The sequence below is a fragment of the Hypanus sabinus genome, chromosome 29 (assembly GCF_030144855.1).
Source record: "Hypanus sabinus isolate sHypSab1 chromosome 29, sHypSab1.hap1, whole genome shotgun sequence".
Taxonomy (NCBI): Eukaryota; Metazoa; Chordata; class Chondrichthyes; order Myliobatiformes; family Dasyatidae; genus Hypanus; species Hypanus sabinus.
In genome coordinates, this window is record NC_082734.1 from 19,274,790 (window position 1) to 19,300,453 (window position 25,664).

The window sequence follows — 25,664 nt, forward strand, 5'->3', positions numbered from 1 at the left end:
TAACTAAGTCCCACCTCCTGCCAATTTCCTCCTCTTCTAGCACCAAAAGGTTTCTACTAACTTGGTGTCCACTTTGTAAACTGTAGGATGGAAAAATTTTCATTGAAATCCAAACCCTCAGATGTGTGGGCAAAAACCTATTATTTACTCGCCTAAAGCTCTCTGTCAGCTTGGAATCTCTGTGAATTCATTCACTTGCTGGGACTGCACTAAGTTTAAGTGGCTACAGTAGAAAGGAACTGAAACCACCTGAAGGAAGGGGTTCCATCATGGTCACTAGCCTCTCCAGCATCGAGGATACCTTCAGAAGGCAGTATCTGTCATTAAGGACCGCCATCACCCAGGACAAAACCTCTTCTCATAGCTACCATCAGGAGCCAGAAGACGCACACTCAAAGTTTTAGAAACCGCTTATTCTCCTCGGCAAATAGATTTCTGAACTGACATCAAATCCACAAACTCTAGTTCACCATGTTTTTGCTCTCTCTTTGCAATACTTAATTAATTTAAATTTTTTTTACAAATACAGTGGATTCTGGTTAACTGTGCCATTGGTTAATTGGGGCAGCTGTTTAATTGGGACAACACTTAAAGAACAAAATTAAATAGCCAGGATTTCCTTGGGGACACTATGTTGCTTGACTGAGACAGGAAACTTTTGCTGTACATTTTCTTACTAGCGCCAGCCACGTGCACATCGTGTGGCATTAAAGATTGCACCATGCTTAGAATGAACAGTTTTAAGTAGCGTCACTTGCGTGTGTTCTTTTCAAAAAGCAGTGATTTTTGTCACTATGATAAGCAGAAAGTCAATTCAGAACTGTCTTGCTCACTACAGTTTTAAGCGTTCAGGTACCAGAAATGGCCAGGAGTGAAAATAAAAGGATTTCTACTTAAATAAGTTGGGAACTACAAAGAATTTGAAGGCATCCACAATCACCTTGAATGTTACAATGAAAATGAAGTTTTGGGGGATTTGTCGTCTAACACGTTGCCTGAAGGCGTTTATCTGCATGAGGAATCTGCACTGATTTTGTTCATTTACAGTCAATCAAAAGAACACAGCAACATATATTGGATTAATTCCTCTGTCGATAACTATTGGGAACTAATAGATAGTTTTGTAGTATTCTATTAGCTTTGGTAGTGTTCTAATTTATTCTGTATTTCATTTAAATACAAAATCTGTTACTCAGTTAGATGGTAGTCATTCTTTTTTTTATATCTTTTTAACTATTCCCATTTTGACCAATTGGGACAGCTGCCGAGATTGAGCCAAGATATCCCAATGTGTTCCAATTAACCGGAATCCACTGTATGTTTTATTGTAGTTTATCATTTTTCTTTTATTATCATGTGTTGCATAGTACTGCTGCCTCAAAACAATGAAGTTTCTGAAACAAGCCAGTGATATTAAACCCAATTCTGATTCTGAGGATGAGGCCATTCTGTCCATTCACCCAGTAATAGACCGAACGTGTGGAATTTGCATTTGTCAGGTTACGCAGAGAGGTTACATAGATGAGAGTTCTGTTTCCTGCAGTTCTGAAGGTGACATACTTAAGGATTTTGAGCTATTATGGGGTAATTATGGGGTAATTGGAGGAGTCTATTTTTGCTGGCTGAGGAGTCCGGGTTGGGAGCAGAGTTCAAAACCCAGCATTGAAACGTTCAGGAGTGAAGATAGGAAATGCTGCTGCACAAAGTGTAATAGAAGCTTGTAACTCTCACCTAACAAGGACAATTTTGATGCTGGATCATTTATAAACCTTAAAACTATTAATTGATTTTCCATAAACAATGATTCTCTGGTATGAAGAGAAAAGGCCGGTTTAACAAAAAAAACACAGCACAGGAACCCACAATGTTGTGCCATGTTAGTTAAGCTAGTAATTAAATGCCTTCTGCCAACACAATGCCCATGTTCTTCCATCTAAGACCCTCTTAATTGCATCTTGTCCTACTTGCCTCCACTGCAACCCTTGTCAGTGCAGTCCAGACTCAGCCAGATTTAGTTGAGGAAGGAACAGGATGGATCTCCTGCTGTTGGAGTTAAAGTGGGGCCAAGCAATTGGCTAGTGAGTTTTAAAGAGCCCCTTCCATGCCTGCCTTCAACGCTAAATGCCGTGGGACGAAACAGCCTTCCTCCTCAGTGGCTTGGCAAGCATCCACATGAAATGCCCAAGGTACCCCTGAGATGTTGATGCCCTTGAACTTGAACCTGCTCACACTTTCAGATTATATGTTGATACCATCAGGACGAAGGGCAAGCCAGTGGCTATACTTCATTAGAAGTTTGAGGAGATTTGGTATGCTGCTAAAGACTCTGAGCAAATTTCTACAGATGTATGGTGGAGAGCATTCTGACTGGCTGCATCACTGTCTGGTGTGGAGGCTTCAGTGCACTGGATTGAAAAGACTGGCCGCCAAGCCAGTTTGGAGAGGTAGAGAATGGTTTCTCTGGCAGCGAAGATCTGTTGTGGCGGGGCTGGGACCTAGTGTGAGGTCCGGACAATCGAAATGCCGGCACAGATAGTCCGGGAGCTCCTCTCTCACACTAAGGCAGTGAGACTGCTTCAGTCCGCAAACTTTGCTGCGATTTGTCCCACTAATATGGTGAACTGAATGCCAAGGTTTGGGCCTACTCCAGGCTGCTCCAGGGATTCGGATCCAAGGACTCAACTTGGTTCAGAATGCTGTTGTTGTTTCTCAGTTCTCATGTTTGCATGATTTGTTTTGTTTTTTCTTTCCTTCTTTCTCTGTGGGCACTTAATTTTTTAAATTTGGGTTCTTTCAGGTTCCTTGTTTCGCTGCTTGTCCAGGACCATGCTGCCTGCAGGGTTTCATTGCAGACATCCCGCCCTACAAAAATTCATTTCAGGGAGGTAGCACCCCCACCCCCCCCACAACCCCATACTCTCCCCCACTGCCGGTCGACCTCCAAGGGTGTATGTAATACTTTATTTAATGATTTTATCTAATCTGTAAACCAAGTTGGGTGTATGCAGAAAATGTGACATTAAAATATGTACTCATGTTATCATGGAGTCGTTTTTTTATTCTATTACAACTTTGAGCAAGTCGACAGGGAGTTTGGCCTCATTATGTAGGACATCAATAGAGTAGCTCCTGAGCAGCTAACCAGCTAGTTTAAATAACGTTAGCTATGCAAATGAACAAAGGACACCTGTTAAACTCACCTCGACATGTCTTTTATATTTTAACCCACCGTGGGTGATAGAAAAGTCACCGTTGCAGCGAGCAACACTGTCATTACTTTTGAGGTTGACTGTAAAGCCCGCCCACAGAGAAAACTGATAGGTCTACTTAGCACGAAGAGAGACCAATCAGGATGCTCCCTCTCATTCTTCCTCTTCCTCTCCCTCTCAAAAAAGTCAATTTCCGGGATATTGTATATAATTTGCGGGCGTCATGGAGCCGCTACCAATATGTAGGAGACTCCCGGAACTTCCGGGAGAGGTGGGATGTCTGTCATTGTGTAGGGAAAAGAGTTCATGCTTAGCTTCATAATAATAGCCAGCACTTCAACTTCATCTCAACAAGTAAGGCGTCTGCGATTCAGATTCAGATTCATTTGTTTATCGAAACTTCTGGCGAGAAACTTCGTTTTCATGAACAACCAACACAACCCAAGGATGTGCTGGGGGCAACCCACGAGTGGTTGCCAAATGTTCCGGCGTCAACACAGCATGCTCGCCGCGTTCAAAAGCAACAACAAAACAATGTAACGACAGCAAAACAAAGCCCTTTCCCACCACCTCACCCATCTCTCTCACACACACCACCCCCGGACTTCCATCCACCCCAAACTCTCAGACACGGAGACATAAGAGGCCTGTCGATACTCTGTAAGGCGTAAAGCCTCCTGTTTTCCCAGCAGCCTTTAAGGCAGGAGGTTGCCCTGCCAACGTGCCATATCATTCATTTCACAGAGTAAAAGGTCAAGCTTTGGTTGACTGTCTTTTATCTGACTGATGTAGGAACTCAAGTTACTTTGAGAGTATTGGCACCCCAGAGGATGCTTACCTGCCGCTCCTCCACCATTGGGACCAATCACAGCCAAGCAGCAACACGGGTCAAGGGTCCTTATGGCTTAGTAGCTTAGCCAGTGGCATCCATTCACCATGGTGGGCAGCAGTGCAAAGCAAAAGGAGTTTGCTTCAGTTCCCATGGCTATGATTGGTATTTAATGTAAAAATATCCTAAAGGCAGCCACCAGAGGCCATTCCCACAGTTACATACATCCAACTAATGGACCCCCTTATATGTGGCTAAGCTACTATCATATTATTAAATTCAAAATTCAGCCTTTTATACACACATTCTATCCTATCAACAGCAGAATCAGGAATCAGTTTCCTCTCTCTCTCTCTCTCTCTCTCTCTCTCTCTCTCTCTCTCTCTCTCTCTCTCTCTCTCCCCACTTCATTCTTTCTTATCAGTGTTCTATGTTTCAGACATCTTTCATTACAATTGTGGAGGGTTGGTTACAATATCGAGTGACTTTTGTGCATTTTCCAACATACTGACAAAATCAATTTATGGATGTCTGTAAATGCAAATGTATTTGCTCCATGGAATGGCCTGTAGCGATCCGTTATGTCTTTCTCCTAAAGGTCCTACACAGTTTGTCTACTCCACTGTCAACCCCCACCACTGTAGAAAACATCCATGACATGACAACTTGGTAGAGCAACCGTCCTGCCTGAGACGACAAGAAGCTGCAGGGTTGTGGATGAAACTCAGCACGTAAAGGAGAGCAGACTCCCCTCCACAGACTCTGTCTACACCTCTTACTGCCTCAGTAATCAAAGACCCACCCTCCTTGGGCATTCTCCCTTCTCGTACCCCCAACCCATTGGACAGAAGATAGAAAAGCATGAAAGCACATTACCATCAGACTGACGGTATGACCAGCTTCTACCCAATGTTGTAAGACTATTGAGTGAACTCATCATCTCACACTCTCTCTTGTGGCCTTGCACCTTATTGTCTACTTGCACTGCACTTTCCCAGAAACAGGAACAACTTATTCCGCATTCTGATAGTGGGTTTCCTTTCTACTTACTCAATGCACCGTTGTGATGAAACACCCAGGGAGATCAAGATCAAGAAGGCGAGAACGTGGAGCTTATGTGGCAACAATCTATCACTCCCAAATTAGCTCTGTGCCTTTCCTGCCAATTTTGATAGAGAGACCCACTACAAACCCACACTTCAGTCTCCGAGGCTGAAGAGTGTGAATCTTTCAAGAGAGTGAATTCAAGAAAGTCCAGACAGTGTACCAAGCTGAGTACTAAAGAAATGGGTAGACCAAATGGCTGGAGTATTTATGGAATTATTCAACCCCTTACTTCTGTGGTCTGAGGTTCCTACCTGCTTTAAAAGCCATCTTTTGTAGCAGTGCCCTAGAAGAGCATGGTGATCTGCATCAATGACCATCATAGGTGGCATCCGTTAGTCTCATGAGACCATGGATCTGCACCTGGAATGGTTTCCAGGGTGCAGGCCTGGGCAAGGTTGTATGGAAGACCAGCAGTTGCCCACGCAGCACGTCTCCCCTCTCTACAACACCGACGTTGTCCAAGGAAAGGGCAAAGGCCAATACAGCTTGGCACCAGTGACATCGCAGGAGTTGTCAGAACGAGATTGAAGGCAACGTCGGACTGCCTTAGTGACTCCAGCTCTGGATTTGTCCTCAGGGTTTACTCCCGAAGCCTTTCCCATAAGTGGGTATGGCCGCAAGGCAGCAGAGGTTTGAAATCAGAGCTTTCCCTCTCTTAGATGGACTGCCTTCCCAGGCTGACGAGCTCCATCTACCCAAATCATCGGTAAGAGGTTGGTTATGCCATGTATCAGCTCCTGCCTCAGAGGTGACCTAGATCCAGTCCAATCTGCTCACCACCACAGCAAGTGAACAGCAGGTGCAATTTTTTCTGGATGTTCACTCTGATGTGGACGGTCTGGACAACAGGAACTAGTACGTCAGGCTGCTGCTCATCAGCTATAGCTCCGCATTCAACACAATTATCCCATCCAAATTCATCACCAAGCTTCAAGACATGGGAGATCTTATGTAAGTTATGAAAGGGATAGACAAGATAGAGGCAGGAAAGTTGTTTCCACTGGTAGGTGAGACTAGAACTAGGTGACATAGCCTCAAGATTCGAGGGAGTAGATTTAGGATGGAGATGAGGAGGAAGTGCTTCTCCCAGAGAGTGGTGAATCTCTGGAATTCTGTGCCCAATGAAACAGTGGAGGCTACCTCAGTAAATATATTTAGGTTAAGGGATAGATTTTTGCATAGTAGGGGAACTAAGGGTTATGGGGAAAAGATAGGTAAGTGGAGATGAGTCCGTGGCCAAATCAGCCATGATCTTACTGAATAGCAGAGCAGGCTCAACGAGCCTGATGGCCTCCTCCTGCTCCTATTTCTTATGCTCTTACGGGCTCTGCAGTTGGATCCTTGACTTACTCATCAGCAGAACCCATTCAGTGAGGATTGATAACAGCCCTTCATCCATGTTGGCCATCAACACAGATGCAGCTCAAGGCAATGTACGTAGTCCCGTGCTCTACTCCGTATACACATATCACTGTGTGGCTAAACTCATCTCCAGTGACATCTTCAGATTTGTCAATGACACCGCAGTCGAGGGATGAATCACAGGTGGCGATGAGTCACCTCACTGTGACGAGATAGGACATCTGGTTGAGTGATGCCATATCAACACCCTTTTGCTCAAGGTGAGTAATACTGAAGAGATGACTGTCGACTTGAGGAAGGAAAAGGAGGGTGAATGTGTGTCCGTTTACAATGGGGAACACCAGTGCAGAGAGTCAGCAGTTTTAAGTTCCTGTGTGGTAGCATATCAGATGATCTGCCCTGGGTGGAGCAATCACAAAGAAAGTGGACTAGCGATTTAACTTTCTGAGGAGGTTAATGGGGTACGTCTCGTCACTGAACACTCAAACCTCTCCAAGTGTACTGACTGGTCTGCCTGCTACGGGAATTCAAATGTACAGGAATGTCAGAAGCTGCAGAGAGCAGTGGAGTCAGCTCACTCCTCACCACTGGTAGCATCTAATTATGTTTTATTATAATCATAATGTATAATTTATGTTTAATTTATTCTTTTCTTGTCAATGCTGTTTATCTGTGATGCTCTGTGTCAGTGAAATCGCTGCAAGTAAGTTCTTCATTGCACCTGTGCCATGTCGTATGAAATCATCACTATGTGCCATGTCGTATGACATCATCACTATGTGCCATGTCGTATGACGTGGATGACCATGGTCCCATGCCATGACTTTTCTTGGTAATTTTTCCTACGGAAGTGGTTTGCCTTCTTCTGGATAGTGTCGTTACAAGACCGGTGACCCCAGCCATTATCAATAATCTTCAGAGATTCGGTCACATTGTCAGGACTTGTGATCTGCACCAGCTGCTCATACGACCATCCACCACCTGCTCCCATGGCTTCACATAACCCTGACTGGGGGGCTAAGCAGGTGTTACACCTTGCCCAAGGGTGACCTGCAGGGTAGAGGAGGGAGGGAGACACTTACACCTCCTTTCACTACAATCGTACTTGTGCATGTAACAATAAACTTGACTGACTTTGATCTGTATGGATGGAAAACAAAGATTTTCACTGTGCGTTGGTATTTGGCAATAATAAACCAGTTTCCCAATTTACCCCACCGGGATTCTCAAGATTCGACAATAAAACTGACCGACTCATTGGGTGGTCTTCGGGTTTAACTGATCTTGTGACATTAGATTCTGTTCTCCTCTCTCCCCACCTGTGGAGTAATGCTTGTTGGCCCAGGGGAAGGAGCTGTTGGAGGGTGAGGTGGATCTGTAGTCCCAGTCACAGAGAGCACGGCAGATGCCAGAGAAAACAAGAGGTAACGATTGGGACTGACTTGCACCGAGCTGCCGCAGACTCGGTGCTTGATGGCCTCTGAGCTCTCTGGATTCTGTACTTTCAGTGATCTAAGTATGAAAGGTTTTTGTCCAGGAGACTACTCTGGGCACCGGGAGTAAGAATCACTCAGCTCCACTTCTGATAACTGTAGGGTCAAGTCCCACATCACAACGTTGGACATCTAGGCTGATACCCAGTACGGCTCTGAGGGACTTCACGCTCTTTTGGATTAGGTGTAAGCCCAAAGACCCTCTCTCACAGAGGCATGGAGTTATATAACATGGAAGTAAGCCCTTCGGCCCATCTTGTCCATACCGACTGGGGTGCCTTCCTAAACCAGTCCTGTTTTGCCTGTGTTTTATCAAATCTCAGAGTTACAAAGGTATTAATAAAGTAAGAATGGGTGCCAGCGTTGAGGCCAAAGCTTTCCCTTCCCTACATCAGCTCATTATCTAACTGCCCTCTGTGCACAGCAAGATCCCAAACATTCCCTCCTCACTTCTGCCGTGGGATGCACTCTTCCCTGAGGCCAGTGAAACTGTAGAACTGTTTACCCAATGGAGCATGGAGGCTCAGTTATTGAGCTAATTAGTAACGGAGATGGATGGAGGCTTGGATGTTAAGGGAACCGAGGTATCGGGCTAGCGCACGAAAGCGGCACTGACGTTAAAAAAAAGGGCTGGGTCCTTATTGAATGAAGGAGCAAGTGTTGCGAGATGCTGCTTCTTTTTCATGTGTTCTCGTAAATTCAGTACCATCTCATCGCCTTTCATGTACTGAGCAGAGGAGCTTCAAAGCAAACTGTCTGAACTGCAGGAACAGACGGGGCAGTGCCACATCTGATAGAGCTTCCGCCTCACAGCGGTCCCGACCTCTGGAGTTTCAAAGTTCAAAATACATTTATTATCAAAGTATGTATGCTCAATACAGCCTTGAGATTCGGCTCCTCGCAGGCAGGCCACAAATCAAAGAAATCCAATAGAACCCATTGAGAAAATAGACTCAATGTGTAGAGAAACAAAACTGTGCAAACAATGGAAGTAAGTAAATAACGTTCAGAACTGAAGTTCACGAAAGTGAGCCCACAGCCACGAAGACAATTCATCACTGCAGGCAATTCAGGAGCCTGTTAGTTGTAGGCCAGAGCCTCGTTTCAGCACAGAGATGAGGAAACCTTGCAGAGCAGTGAGCTGAACTGGCCCATCCCTCACCTCCACCTCAACATCCTGACCCTTTCAATCTAGCCCAGCGCCTAAATCATCTCAACCCTGGCTAGTTCCTCGCTCTCGGACCTGGGCCTGCCGTTTCGATATGCGTTCAGGCCTAGGCCCTGCTGCCTTGAGTTGGCTCATATCCAACCCGACCTTTCCAATTTGGCCCAGTGTTTAATTTGATCAAACCTCGGGTCCGTCCTCACTCTCGAGACCAGGCCCTGCTACCTTGTCTCTGCTTTACCTCCGCTTGGTTCTGCCGCATCAAATCGCCTCCAAGTTCGCTCCAGAAATGGCTAAAATTGGCTCATTCCCCATTCCTGTGCCCGGGCCGAGCCCCCTCGATTTAGCCCGTACACGGGACCACACGGTAACCATCCTGCACCCTCAAGACTCCAGTTCACACTGCAAAAATGCCAGGTCATTCATGTGGTTCAACAGCTCAGCTCCAAAAGGGAAATTACAGGCTCCTGATTGCAATGATTATATCTGTGAAAAGGTGTGATTAATAGCGTTATTTTTTGTTATCTTTGTCAGCTGGAAATCGTCACTGTGCTTCATCAGCCCCTTCATAAACCAGTCATGCAGACATGAGGAGAGTTTGTACACTCTTGCTGATTTCATGGGATTCTCCAGGTTGGGTCTAAGTTCCTCCCACTTCTTAACAATGTATGGGCTGGTAGGTTAATTGTCCATTGTAAATTGCCCTGGTGTTGAGGTGACTGGTGGAATTTGGGGGCAAGATGATCGGAATTGACTGAGGATAAAATGAGATTTATGTAAATAGGTGCTTAATAGTCTACACAGACCCAGGGATCAAAGGTCCTCTTGCTAAGCTGCGTGACTCTATGACTCTAGAATCAGTAAAATCGCTGATGTGCGACGTTAGTCACAGTTTGGGCTAGAAAGGCCATTGGACAAAAAGTATTTGGGATTTCTTTCATTTATAATGCAGTGTAATGATGCCTCATGTATCCATACTTTGAATGTGTTTTGTCAGATTATAGAGTTTCCTCATGCTCTGTGGGAGGAATTGGGGGTGGTTTATTATTGTCACTTGTACCGAGATAGAGTGAAAAGCTTGTCTTATCTACTGTTCATACAGATCAGATCATTACACAGTGTATTGGGTAATACAGGTAAAACAATAACAATGTGGAACAGCTACAGAGAAAGCACAGGTAAAGAATAAGATCATAAAACAAGGTAGATTGCAATCAAGAGTCCAACTGGTTGTGCAAGGGAACCATTAGTCTACAACAGCATGGTAGAAGCTGTCCTGAGTGTGGGTGGTGAGGACTTTGAATTCATTTCTATCTCTGAGCCAAGATGGGAGAAATCCAAAATCCCAGCCCCTGATCATCACCTTCTGTTACTACTGCTGAAGACCAACCCCTTGTGTCACAAACTCACCAGCGCAGCAACAGGGCAGCAGGCAGAGCGAAACAGGGCATGAGTTAACAAGGAGAGCCATTTGTCTTATGAGGAGCAGTGGGCCTGAGAACACTTGCGCTGAGGCCCAGGATCACCGGACGCAGAGGACAAGCTTAGTGGGTGGACATCATGCAATTCTGATATCAAGGAATGAAAGTGGGGAGCATCTCCTGAGTACATGGCGTGGAAATGGAAGTGGGATTTAAATTTTCCCCAATGCCACCACTCCCTGATCCACCCTTCACTCTCCCTGCAGAGACAGGGGAGGTACTACAGCTTTTCCCAAATGGCCTTCCAAGTGAGGCAATGCTTCACTTGTGGTTCCGTCGGGGTCATTTATTGTATCTTGTGCTTCCAGGTTAGCCTCCTCGTTAGTGAGGCCTGACAAGGATTGGGGAAACGTTTCGGCAAGCAACTTCACTCCTACTTGCTTGCTCAAGCCCATCCACAGGCCACCGACAACAACTCATCCGAGTCTTCCGTCCTGGGCTAGTCCCCAGGTGTAGCCCATCTCTGAAGATCCTTCCTCTCCCAGGGATGAGGATTTTGGAGCTGTTTCTGCAGCTCTGGTGTTTTACAGGATGGGATTGCTAGTCCCCATGCAGGCAGGCTTGGGATCATCCATGGTGGAGCTTCAGACAAAACAGACCTTCACTCAGTCTGCTGCAAAAGACGGGATCTCCTGGAGTCCTGCCTTTTCAGTTTGACATCTCATTTCCACTCTAACATGTCTGCACAAGGCCTCTTCTACTACCTTGATGAGGGCAAACTCAGTTTGGATGAACAAAACCTCATATTCCATCTGGTTAGCCTCCAATAGGGGACAAGAAAATGGCGGACAAACTGAATAAGTGTTTTTGCATTAGTCTTCACTGTGGAAGGCACGAACGGTATGCTGGGGGTTCAAAAGGGTGACAGGAGGCAGAATTGAGTGAAGTTGCCAATACTAGGAAGATTGTACTTGAGAAACTGAAAGAACGCAAGGTTACTGGACCAGGTGGTCTGCACATCAGGGTTCTGGGGGAGGTGGCAGAAGTGATTGTGCAGGCATTAGTAGTGATCTTTCAAGAATCATTGGATTCCAGCATGGTTCTGGAGGACTGGAAAATTGCCAATGTCACTCCTCTCTTCAAGAAAGGAGAAAGGCAGAGGGAAGGAAATTACAGGCCAGTCAGTGGTTGGGAAGATGTTAGAGCTGATTGCTAAGGATGCGGTTTGGGGGTACTTGGAGGCACATGATAAAATAGGCCGAAGTCAGTCAGCACGATTTCTTTAAGGGAAAATCTTGTCCGACTAATCTGTTGAAATTCTTTTAAGAAATAATAAGCCGGTTAGACAAAGGAGAATTGGTGGATGTTGTGTACTTGGATTTTCAGAAGGCCTTTGATAAGCTGCCATACATGAGGCTGCTTAACAAGTTAAGAGCTCATAGTATTACAGGAAAGATACATGCATGGAAAGGACAGTGGCTGATCAGCAGGAGGCAAAGAGTTGAAATAAAGGGATTCTTTTCTGGTTGGCTGCCAGTGACTAGGGGTAATCTGCAGAGGTCTGTATTGGGACTGCTTCTTTTTACATTATGTGCAAAGATCTGGATGGTGGGATTGATAGTTTAGTGGTCAAATTTCCAGACAATATGAAGACAGGTGGAGGGGCAGATAGTATTGAGGAAGCAGAGAGGCTACAGAAGGATTTGGACAGATTAGGAGAATGGGAATAGTGTTGGGAAGTGTACGGTCATGCACTTTGGTAAAAGTAATAGAAGTGTAGACTATTTTCTAAATGGAGAGAAAATTCAAAAACCTGAGGCTCAAAGGGACTTGGGAGTTCTCCTGCAGAATTCCCTAAAGGTGAATTTGCAGGTTGAGTCTGTGGTGATGAAGGCAAATGCAAAGTTTGCATTCATTTCGCGAAGAAGCAAGGATATAATATGAAGGCACTGGTGAGGCCTCATTTAGAGTATTGTGAGCAGCTTTGGGCACCCAATCTGCAATTAGGATGTGTTTACATTGGAGACCATTCAAAGGAGGTTCACGAAAATGATTCCAGGATTGAAAGGCTTGCCATATGAAGAGCGTTTGATGGCTCTGGACCTGTACTCACTGGAAATCAGAAGAATCTCAGTGAAACCTATCAAATGTTGAAATGCTTCGATAGAGTGGATGTGGAAAGGATATTTCCTATCACAGGGGAGTCTAAGACCAGAAGACACAGCCTCAGATTAGAGGGACGTCCATTTAGAATGGAGATGAGGAGTAATTGCTTTAGCTAGAGAGTGGTTAATCTTTGGAATTCATTTCCAAAGGCAGCTGTGGAGGCCAGGTCATTGGGTATATTTAAGGGAGAGGATGATATATTCTTGATTGGTCAGGGCATGAAGGGATATGGGGAGAAGGCAGGAGATTGGGGCTGAGAGAGAAATGGATCAGCCATGATGACATGGCAGAGCAGATTCAATGGTCCAAATGGCCTAATTCTGCCTCTGCATCTTATGGTCTATGACATGGCATAAACATCAATTTCTCTAACTTCCGGTGATTACTCCCCTTTCTCCATTCTGTTTACCCTCTGACCACTTCTTTTGTACTTACCTGACCATCACCCCCCTGTTTCCCCTCCTCCTTCCGTGGTATTCTGCCCTCTCCTATTAAATTCCTTCTCCTTCAGCCCTTTATCTTTTCAACCTGTCACCTTCCAATCTCTCACTTCATCCGCTCTCCCCCCCCCCCCCCCCACCATCCTCCACGCCTGGTTTCACCTATCACTTGCCAGCTTGTATTCCTTCCCCTTCCCCACCTTCCAATTCTGCCTTCTTCCCCCGTACGTTTCAGTCCTGATGAAGGGTCTCGGCCTGACACATTGACTGTTTCCTCTCCTCCATAGACGCTGCCTGACCTGCCACCATTTTGTGTGTGTTGCTCAAGATTTCCAGCATCTGCAGAATATTAGTGATCACTGTACACCCTTTACCAGCTAGAACAAGACCAAGGCCAAAAACACTGCACTGTTTTATTAACATCTTAATAAAATATTAGGTGACCTAAAATATTAGGCAAAACCTGGGTGACCCTGTCATTGAGGTCATGCCTTGTTCTCATTGCTACTAACAGGTAGGAGGTACAGGAGCCTAAAGGCACACACTCAATGATTCAGGAACAGCTTCTTCCCCTCTGCTATCCAATTTCTAAATGGACATTGAATCCCAGAACCCTACTTCACTGCTCTTTATTGCTACTAATATAATCTATTTACTGTAAGTCCTGATTTTTCTATTCTCATTTATTGCATTGTTTTGCTGCTGCAAAGGCAACATATTTCACGACAGATGCTGGTGATATTGAACCTGATTCTGAATTCTGAGCTCTGAATTTGTTCACTGGCATGGGATACAGTAGCATTGTGCTTAACCTTCTGGACAAGGATTCAGTGATTTGGACTACTGATCCAGAAGTCCAAAAACTACTCATCTACTTAGTTCCTGAATCACAGAAACTAAATAATTAAATACATCTAAAAATAAAGCGGGAAACAGCAATAGTGAAGAACTTTCAGACTGATGTTCAAAGTTTATTACTAATATCCTTCAAGGTGGCAGATTCATTGTCCTTACTCCGTGTTACACATATGCGGAATTCCAGATCAATGTGGTGAACTTAGCTTCCGGGATCATTAGGGATGGATGATAAAGCCAGCCTTGTCCAGATCCCATCAGTTAAATCAATCTGGGTTGTGGCTCACAGACCAGCAACTCAACATGATCATGGCTGCATGCACTATTGATTGGCCAACAGATTCTCAGGAGCATAGTCCATTTAATTGTAGGTCAGAAGTAAGGACCATCTGCCATCAAGTTGTACATCAGTTGTCTGCAACTAATGGCTCTGCAGTGGGCATTGTCATGGCATTCTATTGTAAGTGCACTCTGAGTGTCGAAGGACAGCCTCTCTATCTCCTTTGTGTTTCATCCCTTCCCGGCACATTAATGGTACAACCTGAACGCAGAGCATATTACTTGCTTGACAGAGTAAATAACAAAGGGACAAGCCTACTCACGATCCCAGAGCTAGCACTGAGTGCCCAATGGCAGATGTGACCTAACATCTGGTGACTCTACAAACAAGCATTGCACTCATTCTCAGACTGGAAAATGGCCCCTTCCCCTGAGCAACACACACAAAATGCTGGAGGAACTCAGCAGGCCAGGCAGCATCTATGGGGAAAAAAGTACAGTCGGCGTTTCGGGACGAGACCCTTCAGCAGGACTGGAGAAAAGAAGCTGGGGAGTAGATTTCAAAGGTGGGGGGAGGGGTGAGAGAAACGCCAGGCGATGGATGAAACTTGGAGGGGGTGGGATGAAGCAGAGAGCTGGGAAGTTGATTGGTGAAAGAGACAGAAGGCAGTGGAAGAAAGAAGAAAGGGGGAGGAGCACCAGAGGGAGGCGATGGGAGGGCAAAGAGTTAGCATGAGAGAGGGTCAAGGGGATGGGAAATGGTGAAGGGGGGTGGTTTGGAGGCATTACCGGAAGTTTGAGAAATCGATGTTCATGCCATCGAGTTGGAGGCTACCAAAATGGAATATAAGGTGTTATTCCTCTAACCTAAGTGTGGCCTTATCCCGACAGCGGAGGAGGCCATGGATGGACATATCGGAATGGGAATGGGAAGTGGCCACTGGGAGATCCCGCTTGTTCTAGCAGTTGGAGCATAGGTGCTCAGTGAAGCAGTCTCCCAATCTACATCAGGTCTCACAAGAAGCCTCACTGGGTGCACCAAACACAGTATATAATCCCAACAGGCTCACAAGTGAAGTGTCACTCAAACTCACACTGTTTGGGGCCCTGAATGGTAGTGAGGGAGGAGGTGTAGGGTCAGGAGAAGCACTTGTTCTACTGCAAAGATAAGCGCCAGGAGGGAGATCAGTGGGGAGGGACGGATAGGCAAGGGAGTTGCGTAGGGAGCGATCCCTGCGGAAAGCAGAAAGTGGGGGAAAGATGTATTTGGTGGTGGGATCCAGCTGGAGGTGGAGGAAGTTTCAGAGAGTTATGTGTTGGACACGGAGGCTGGTGGGGTAGTAGGTGAGGACAAGAGGAACCCTATCCCTGGATGTGTGGCTAGAGGATGGGGTAAGAGCAGACATGCGTGAAATGGAAGAGATGCGTTTGAGGGCAGCGTTGATGGTGGAGGAAGGGAAGCCTCTTCCTTTGAAAAAGGATGTGATTTCCTTCATTCTAGAATGATTTTCAACGATATACAAGAAGCCCCGAAGTGAAGTTTGTGACGGAATTTGCCAAGAAACTCTACCAAGAGCACTTCAGAACCTCACGACACTCCAAGGAGCAGTAGTGGTTAGCATGGCGCATTACTGTACAGGCGACTTGGGTTCAATTCCCGCCACGGCCTGTAACGAGGTTGTGCTACACGGGTTTCTGCTGGGTGCTCTGGGTCCCACAGTCCAAAGATGTAGGTTAATTGGTCAATGTAAGTAGAGGGATTGCAGAGGAACTCGGCTTGAAGGGCCTATTCCGCACTGTATCTCAATAACTAAATATAAAGCACTGCAATGCCGACAAACATCCAAATGCACAACTAGGTTACTTTCAGAGGAACCCTCCACTCCCAAGGTGTTCTCAGTTACAGCCCTCACCTTCCCAAGCCTCCTCACAATCCTAATGAGATGCACACCTCACTGGCTTCTCCCTCTGCCTTGGAATCCATCCACCTCATAGGAACTTCAGCTGTGGGAGCGTCACCTAGACGAGCGATCCTAAAGGTACGAGGGTATTTAAGAGGACATTCATTGCACATCCCTAATTATCCACAAAATAAGTGCCCTGTTAGAGCAGCAGATAAATCAGTCACCTTGTCTGGAGACCACATTAAGATCATCTGGTTTCCCTCTCTGTCGTACATTGCTGAGTGAGGCGGCAGTGAACAGGAACCTTCCTCCACTGTCGTGATGAGGCCACACTCAGGCTGGAGGAACAACACCTTATATTCTGTTTGAGTAGCCTCCAACCTGATGGCATTATCTTCGATTTCTCAAAGTTCTGTTAATCCCCTTTCCTGTCAATCTTCTTTTCCCTCTCTCACCTTATCTCCTTGCCTGCCCATCACCTCCCTCTTGTACTACTCCCCACTTTTTCTTTCTTCCATGGCCTTCTGTCTCTTTCAACAATCAACTTCCCAGCTCTCATCCCTCCCCCCTCCAGGTTTTGCCTATCACCTGGTGTCCCTCTCTCCCCTCCACTCCACCCTTTAACTCTACTCCTCAGCTTTTTTTCTCCCTCTCCTGCTGAAGGGTCTCGGCCCAAACTGTCGACTGTACTTTTTTTTCATAGATGCTGCCTGGCCTGTTGAGTTCCACCAGCATTTGGTGCATGTTGCTTGGATTTCCAGCATCTGCAGATTTTCTCTTGTTAGTAACCTTCCGAAGATGATCCCTGTTTGTCACAAAACATTGAAATCTAGAGCAAAATGCTTTGTTTGCGCTGACAACCAACACAGTCTGAGGATATGCTGGGGACAGCCTGCAAGTGTCTGGCGCCAGAATAGCATGCCCACAACAGACCCACCCAAACGTCTTTGGGCTGCGGCAGGAAACGGGAGCACCTGGTGGAAACCCACAAGGTCATGGAGAGAACATACAAACGTCATTAGAGACAACAGCCTTTTCTGTCCCAAACTGGACTGAAACACTCACCCTGCTGTGGGTAGATTTGATTGCGTGTCTCCTCACCATTAATTCAGGAGTTTGTTTGATAGTCCAGCACTGTAAGCAGAAAGCTATTGTGTCACTGTTGGACGGGACTCTCCCTGCCTGGGCACTGGTGCACTGGAGCCAGATCTTGACCCCTGTGCTCTTCTTGTCACAGGGTGACTTTGATTATCTTTGCAAAACTGCCGCAGAGCCGGAAGTAAACTGGCTGCGTGCGGCGTAACAGCCCCCCTCACTGGCACAATGAGGCATTGGGGCCTGTAGGCAGGTTGTAACAGTTCCACAAAACAGGTGATCGGTTCACCGCCCCCAGGTTGACGACTGGCCATCCTGGTTTGGTGCAATGTATCTCTGATTAATTAATAAAAATGAGCAGCGGAAGCCACTGCTGGAGTAAACGTTCCTTTCCATGCTGCACGCGTGAGGCATCCCAGAGCATCTGCTGATAAAATGCTGAGGTGTGCACCAGAGTGGGCAGACGGCTTGAGACTGGCAGAGTGTTTAACCTGGAGGAGTAGTGGATGCCTATCAGCAATGTGCATCTGCTAGCCAAGTCAGTGGAGGCTGGACTGAGGAAGGTTTGGTGGTGTTGAGGAGTGTGAGCTTTGGAGCCGAGGGGGAGGGTGGTGGTCAGAGAGGAGTGGATGAGCATGGGATGGACAGAGAGTGGAATTCGAGGTCAGTGTTAGTCAGTGTAAAATGAACACACAAAGGCTAAAGGGGAGAAACATGCATCTTGGGCAGTCTGTTCTGGAACTTGTGCTCATGGTGGGTATGGATTTCAGTACTGGTAAGGAATGAGGATTTTGGAAGATATTGGGGACATCATAAGTCATTTCTAGTATGCTGAATACCGAGGCTTTGGAACTACTCCAGGTTGCTCTGGGGATTTGGACCGAAGGAGTCAATGCTATAGTTGCTCACATGTATTGTTTACATGATTAGTTTTTTTTTCTATTTCTCTGTGGGCACTGACAGGTCGGTCTTTTTTTTAAATTGAGTTCTTTTGGGTTCCTTGCTTTGCAGCTACCTGTAAGCAGCTAAGTCTCAAGGTTGTATAATTTCTACATTCTTTGATAATAAATGTACTTCGAAACTTTGAAAAAGTGTAAAGGAGAATGAAATAATTTTTACTCTTATCCGATGCAGCACAAAAAACACAAGATGGATGTGCAAGATAGGTTATATACATAGGATGACTGTGTGTCCATAAAAGTGATGTGAGGCATAAGAGAGTCTGTACATAAGGTGATTGACGGGGAATGACAAAGCTGTGGTGGTTGGGGGTTTGGAGGGATGGGTTAGTGGGTGGAGGTGTTGATCAGCCTCACTACTTGTGAAAAGTGACTGCCTCGGAGTCTGGTGGCCCAGGAGTGGATGACATGATTGTCCCTGGCGAAATTGGGACAAACAGTCCATGAGCAGGGTGGGTAGAATCTTCTGGCCAGGAATCAGTGGATGAAATTTTTCACAGTTACAGTCTAGAACATCCTGCCTGAGGGAAACTGGAGGCACGTGCTCTCACAGTATTAAAGTATCAAGATGTGCGTGTGAATAGGATTGGTGTAGATAGGTGTCTGATGGTCAGCATTGACTTGATGGGCCAAAGGGCCCCATTTCTGTGCCGTTCAACACTACAACTCAGTAATGCAAGGGACCAGTTCCCAAACCCACCAGTCCCAATTCCCTTCTTTTTATTCCCCTACTCTCTCATGTCCATCAATCCACAGTTAGATTATTTTACCAATAACCTAGTCAAAGTAGTGAGTTACAGTAGTGAGTAGTGACTCCAGTGAGTTGGAGCAGCAAGGTAGCGTAGTGGCTAGCATGACGCTTTACAGTCCCAGCGGCCCGGGTTCAATTCCCGCTGCTGCCTGTGAGGAGTTTGTATGTTCTCCCTGTGACCGCGTGGGTTTCCTCCCACAGTCCAAAGGCCGGTTGGCAGGTTAATTGGTCAGTGTAAATTGCCCTATGATTAGGCTAGTGTTAAACTGTGGGTTTGCTGGGTGTCATGGCTCGAAGGATCGGTAGGGCCTATTCCACACTGTATCTCAATAAATAAATAAAGTAGCCAATTAATCTCTCACTCATTCCACGGAATACGGGAGGAAACTGGTGAACCCACCCAGGGGAAACCTGCACAGTCACAGGACGACACTCCAGCTGAGGTTGGAATCGAACCTGGATCAACAGAGCTGAGAGGCAGCAGCACCACCGGCTGTTGCACCTCTGTGCAGAATCACAGGACCCTGAAGGACGTACTCCCCACATTAATCAATGTGATACTGGTGTAGAAACAGTTAATACTTACACTGACCTGGGCTGTGTTCCCTTGACTTTGCTAAGCTGATGGGTAACTTAATCAAGGAATTAAAAATGATTCATGGATTTGATAAAGCAGACACAGAGAAAAGTACTTCTATTGATACCAGGAGTCCGGAACAAAAGGGAACAATCTCAGAATTCGAACTTGGCACTTCAGCAAGAAAATCATGAAGTCCTTCAAGCCAGTGGGAATTTAAAATTCCTTAAAGGCTGCAGATGCCAGTTGAGTCAACATTTTCAAAATTTGCCACGATCTATCTATATTAGCTGAAGTTATAAAGGGCTCTGCTTCCAGGGCAGGTTATTTGATGTAGAAGGATGGATGAAAACTGATTACAGCTTGAACCTTACAATTTTTATTTCTGGTTCAGGTCAAGGTTGTTTTATTGGTTGAGTACTTTCGGTTACTCTCAGGAGATGTGTCAGTTTTCAGCCCTTTTGAAGCCCAACTCAATCAAAATCAAAACAGAAAAAAAAACAATGACTCGCAGATCAGGAGTGATTTCTCAGGCTCTATCTTCCTTCTGCTGTTTTATTCTGCTCCCACCAGCGCCTTTTACTCTCCCAGACTGTCACGTCACAGATCCCGCCAGGGAGTGCATCTCCCCCACGACCGCGCGGGTTCCCTCTGGGTTTCCGCTTTCCTCCCACAGTCCAAACACTAACAGGATGGCAGGTTAATTGGTCATTGTAGACTATCCCGTGATCAGGCTGGTATTAAATCGAGGGATAACTGGGCAGCACGACTCAAAGCACCAGAAAGGCCTATTTGTGCTCTACGTCAATAAATAAATAGATAGATAAATATATCCCACAGACAAATGCAAGCCATGGTCCATGTAACACACAAAAAATGCTGGTGGAATGCAGCAGGCCAGGCAGCATCTATAGGAAGAAGTACAGTCGACGTTTCGGGCCAAGACCCTTCATCAGGACTAACTGAATATCTCTTACTGTCTTTTCTTTCAGTTAGGCCTGACGAAGGGTCTCAGCCCGAAACGTCGACTGTACTTCTTCCTATAGATGCTGCCTGGCCTGTTGAGTTGCACCAGCATTTTGTGTGTGTTGCTTGAATTTCCAGCATTTGCAGATTTCCTCGTGTTTAGCATGATCCATGTGGCCACTTTGAAATCCATATGGGCTATTCTTAAGGTGAAGATACATATTCTACATAGCTAGATTTCTTAGTGGGCTTGGGCATTTAGTGGTGAATGGAAACACATGATTTTCAGGCATGTTTTATAATTAATATGTAGCCTGACCAGATAGTAATCTGATGAATAGTAATAGTAATCTCATGATAGTAATCGCTGTGTCTGGGGACGGTAGACTCAACTACCTTTAAGTATAGAGATAGACAGAAGATGAAAGTAACAGGAGTTTAGGAATAAAAAAAGGGAATGAAATGATTCTCCAAAGGTCTGATGAGCTAAATGACCCCTGTCTGATTTGCACTCTTAGGTTCGAGGGGCTAGTGGCCTGTTGCTGGTTGGTGATGGAGACGTTGCATTTGTTAAATGTTTGGCTCGTCAGATAAGCTGGACAAGCTGGGTGAAGACAGACCAGAGAGTGAGCAATTGATATCTTCCACCTCCTTAATCTTGCCTAACACCCCCACTCCCAAAAATATTAGGTTCCAGTCCAGCTTGTGACATTGTATGCAAACTGAACAGCGCAAAATCAAACTGCCACTCAAGCAAACATGACTGAGGAGGTTGATAATGAGACTTTGGAGGAAGCATTCGGAGGGGAAATTCTCCCCAGAGCGGCTGGTGGGAGAGCTGCAGGAACACCAGGAAATAAAAACAGACCGCTTGCTGGAGTTTTACAACATTTCCGCTGAAGTTATAACTGAGAAGCTGGATAAGACCTTATGAAACTTCCCCTCTATAACACTGTAACTTCAGCCAGAAGTGACTTGAGATTTCACTGCCTGTGTGTGTGTGTGTGTGTGTGTGGGGGGCAGAGATTTATCTGATCTGTAACTTGCCTAAACATTGATCCTCTCCATCGGTGAACAGAATCAGAATATCAGGTACAGTATATTTCATAAAAGGACAGACAAAGATGGAGACAGAGACAGAGATCATGTTGCCCTAAACACCAACATTTGGTGGTAATATGTCATGAAATTTGTTGTTTTGTGGCCGCAGTACATTGCAATACATAATACTGTAATAAAAATTGGTAAATCGCAATAAGATTTTATATAAAATTTTATAAAAGTTAAATTAAATAACTAATGCAAAAAGAGGAAACAAAAGTAGTGAGGTGGAGTTCATGGGTTTTATCATCATTCAGAAACCTGATGGCAGAGGGAAAGAAGCTGTTCCTGAATCATTGAGTGTGTGCCTTCAGGCTCTTGTACCTCCTCCCTGATGGTAACAACAAGAGGAGGGCATAGCTGGGTGATGGATGCCTCCTTTTTGAGGCAACATTCCTTGGAGATGTCCTGGATGCTGGGGTGCCCACGATGGAGCTAACTGACCGAGTTTACAACTTTCCTGTGCAGTGCTCCCCCCCACCGCCGCACACCAGATGGTGACGCAGCCAGTGAGAATGCTCTCCGTGGCCACAGTGTATACCATCCACAACCTGCACCGCCATTGCTGGCTCAGCCTACTGCAACAGAACCTCTCACACCCATTATCTCCACCCTTGGTGGTAAAGCTCTGCTGAAAGAGGGAACACCACTATCTGCAGATTCCCCTCCAGGGAACATATTATCCTGACTTGGAAAGGGTTCGCTATTCCTTCAGCACCCCATGTCTAAATCATGGAACCCCCTACTTTCACCAGAGGGATTAATGCAACTCCACAACATGACAGAATCCCACATGGACAATAAATACTGAACACAAAGTACACTGCAGATGCTGTGGTCAAATCAACATGTACAAACAAGCTGGATGAACTCAGCAGGTCGGGCAGCATCCGTTGAAATGAGCAGTCAATGTTTCAGGCTGAGACCCTTCATCGGGCCTTGCCAGTGAAGCCCAGATCCCAAAAAAGGAGGGTAAAGACACCCTTCCGAAATATCCAAGCATATAGAAGAATTTACAGACATTTTCTTCTGTCCACACACATGATGACTGTGTGCATTTCCTGTCAACATTTCTGGTTATAAAGTCCCAGGCTCCTCTTTATAAATTGTGTGTGTAAACACCTCAAGTAAAGCATCACAACAATTGCCAGGATTGTACTGACAGTTATATGCACGGTTACTTAGCTTAGTTATCAGAATCAGATTTATTATCACCGGCAGGTGACTGAAATATTTAACTTAGTAGCTGCAGTTCAATGCAATTCTTAATATAGAATTGAAAAAAATAATAATGGAATAAAAATTTTAATAATAATAATAAGTAAATCAATTACATTATACATATATTGAATAGATTAAAAAAAGTGCAAAAATCAGAAATACTGTATATTAAAAATGTGAGGTAGTGGTTTCAATGTCCATTTAGGAATTGAATGGCAGAGGGGAAGAAGCTGTTCCTGAATTACTGAGGGTGTGCCTTCAGGTTTCTGTACCTCCTACCTGATGGTAACAGTGAGAAGAGGGAATGTCCTGGGTGCTGGAGGTCCTTAATGATGGACGCTGCCTTTCTGAGACACTGCTCCTTGAAGATGTCCTGGGTACTTTGTAGGCTAGTGCCCAAGATGGAGCTGACTAGATTTACAACCTTCTGCAGCTTCTTTCCGTCCTGTGCAGTAGCCCCTCCATACCAGACAGAGATGTAACCTGTCAGAATGCTCTCCATGGTACATCTACAGAAGTTTTTGAGTGTATATGTTGACATGCCAAATCTCTTCAAACTCCCAATGAAGTATAGCCGCTGTCCTGATAACTACATCAATATGTTGGTACCAGGTTAGATCCTTAAAGATCTTGACACCCAGGAACATGAAAATGCCCTCTCCCTTCATTTCTGATCCCTCTATGAGGATTGGTATGTGTTCCTTCATACTTTATTGTCACCAAACAATTGATACTAGAGAGTACAATCATCACAGTGATATTTGTTTCTGCGCTTTGTGCTCTCTGAAGTACAAATCAAAATAAATATAATAAAAATTTAAATTATAAATCATAATTAGAAAATAGAAAAGGGAAAGTATGGTAGTGCAAGTCAGGTCAGGATATTTGGAAGGTACGGCCCAGAACTGGGTCAGGATCTGTCCAGCAGTCTTATCACAGTTGGAAAGAAGCTGTTCCCAAAACATTCTTCATCTTACCCTTCCCAAGTCCACAATCAGCTCTTTCATCTTACTGACGTTGAGTGCCAGGTTGTTGCTGTGGCACCACTCCACAAGTTGGCATATCTCACTCCTGTACGCCTTCTCGTCTCCATCTGAGATACACTGCGGAGTTGCCCCTTCCAGCCCTTTGAGATGTGCTGCCCAGCAACCCCGCTGTTTTAATGCCAGCCTAATCAGGGGACAATTTACAGTGACCAATTAATCTACCAACCATTTGCCTTTGGACTTTGGGAGGAAGGCAGAGCACCTGGAGAAAATCCAAGTGGTCACAGGGAGAGCGTACAAACTCCTCACAGACAGCGGTGGGAATTGAACCGTAAATCATTGTGCTAACCACTGTGCTACTCTGCCTGTTCCCACTAATGCTAGAAGGAGACAGAATCAGAACCAATGGTCTGTGGGCCTGGCCCAGTTAATTCCGCTTCACTGATGATAAAGATTTTTAAAAAGTTGCTTTATTTGTTACATGTACATCCAAACATCCAGTGAAACATCAAGGTCCCACACAGGAGATTAGTGTGCAAACTTAAGGAATACGGTATTGGGGTATATTGATGTGGGTAGAGAATTGGTTGGCAGACAGGAAGCAAAGAGTGGGAATAAACAGGACCTTTTCAGAATGGCAGGCAGTGACTAGTGGGGTACCGCAAAGCTCAGTGCTGGGACCCCAGTTGTTTACAATATATATTAATAATTTAGATGAGGGAATTAAATGCAGCATCTCCAAGTTTGCAGATGACACGAAGCTGGGCGGTGGTGTTAGCTGTGAGGAGGATGCTAAGAGGATGCAGGGTGACTTGAATAGGTTAGGTGAGTGGGCAAATTCATGGGCAGTTGCAATTTAATGTGGATAAATGTGAGGTTATCCACTTTGGTTGCAAGAACAGGAAAACCGATTATTATCTGAACGGTGGCCGATTAGGAAAAGGGGAGATGCAACGAGACCTGGGTGTTATTGTACACCAGTCATTGAAGGTGGGCATGCAGGTACAAAAAGGCAAATGGTATGTTGGCATTCATAGCAAAAGGATTTGAGTACAGGAGCAGGGAGGTTCTACTGCAGTTATACAAGGCCTTGGTGAGACCGCAACTAGAATATTGTGTGCAGTTTTGGTCCCCTAATCTGAGGAAAGACATTCTTGCCATAGAGGGAGTACAAAGAAGGTTCACCAGATTGATTCCTGGGATGGCAGGACTTTCATATGAAGAAAGACTGGATCGACTAGGCTTATACTCACTGGAATTTAGAAGATTGAGGGAGGATCTTATTGAAACGTATAAAATTCTAAAGGGATTGGACAGGCTAGATGCAGGAAGATTGTTTCCGATGTTGTGGAAGTCCAGAACGAGGGGTCACAGTTTAAGGATAAAGGGGAAGCCTTTTAGGACCGAGATGAGGAAAAACTTCTTCACACAGAGCGTGGTGAATCTGTGGAATTCTCTGCCACAGGAAACAGTTGAGGCCGGTTCATTGGCTATATTTAAGAGGAAGTTAGATATGGCCCTTGTGGCTAAAGGGATCATGGGGTATGGAGAGAAAGCAGGTACAGGGTTCTGAGTTGGATGATCAGCCATGATCATACTGAATGGCGGTGCAGGCGCGAAAGGCCGAATGGCCTACTCCTGCACCTATTTTCTATGTTTCTATGAAACGCGCCGTTTGTGTCAACGACCAACACCGTCCGAGGATGTGAGCTGGGGGCAGCCCACAAGTGTCGCCAACATAGCATTCCCTCAAATTACTACCCCAACTATACGCATTT

At 45.5% G+C, this 25,664-nt stretch overlaps 1 protein-coding gene across 1 annotated transcript in view; it reads right to left on the bottom strand.

Annotated features, from left to right (window-relative positions):
- The window catches only part of LOC132382768 (protein shisa-9-like), a 140,105-nt gene that overhangs the window by 108,267 nt on the left and 6,174 nt on the right, over positions 1-25,664 (bottom strand). The gene's annotated exons all lie outside the window — the stretch shown is intronic.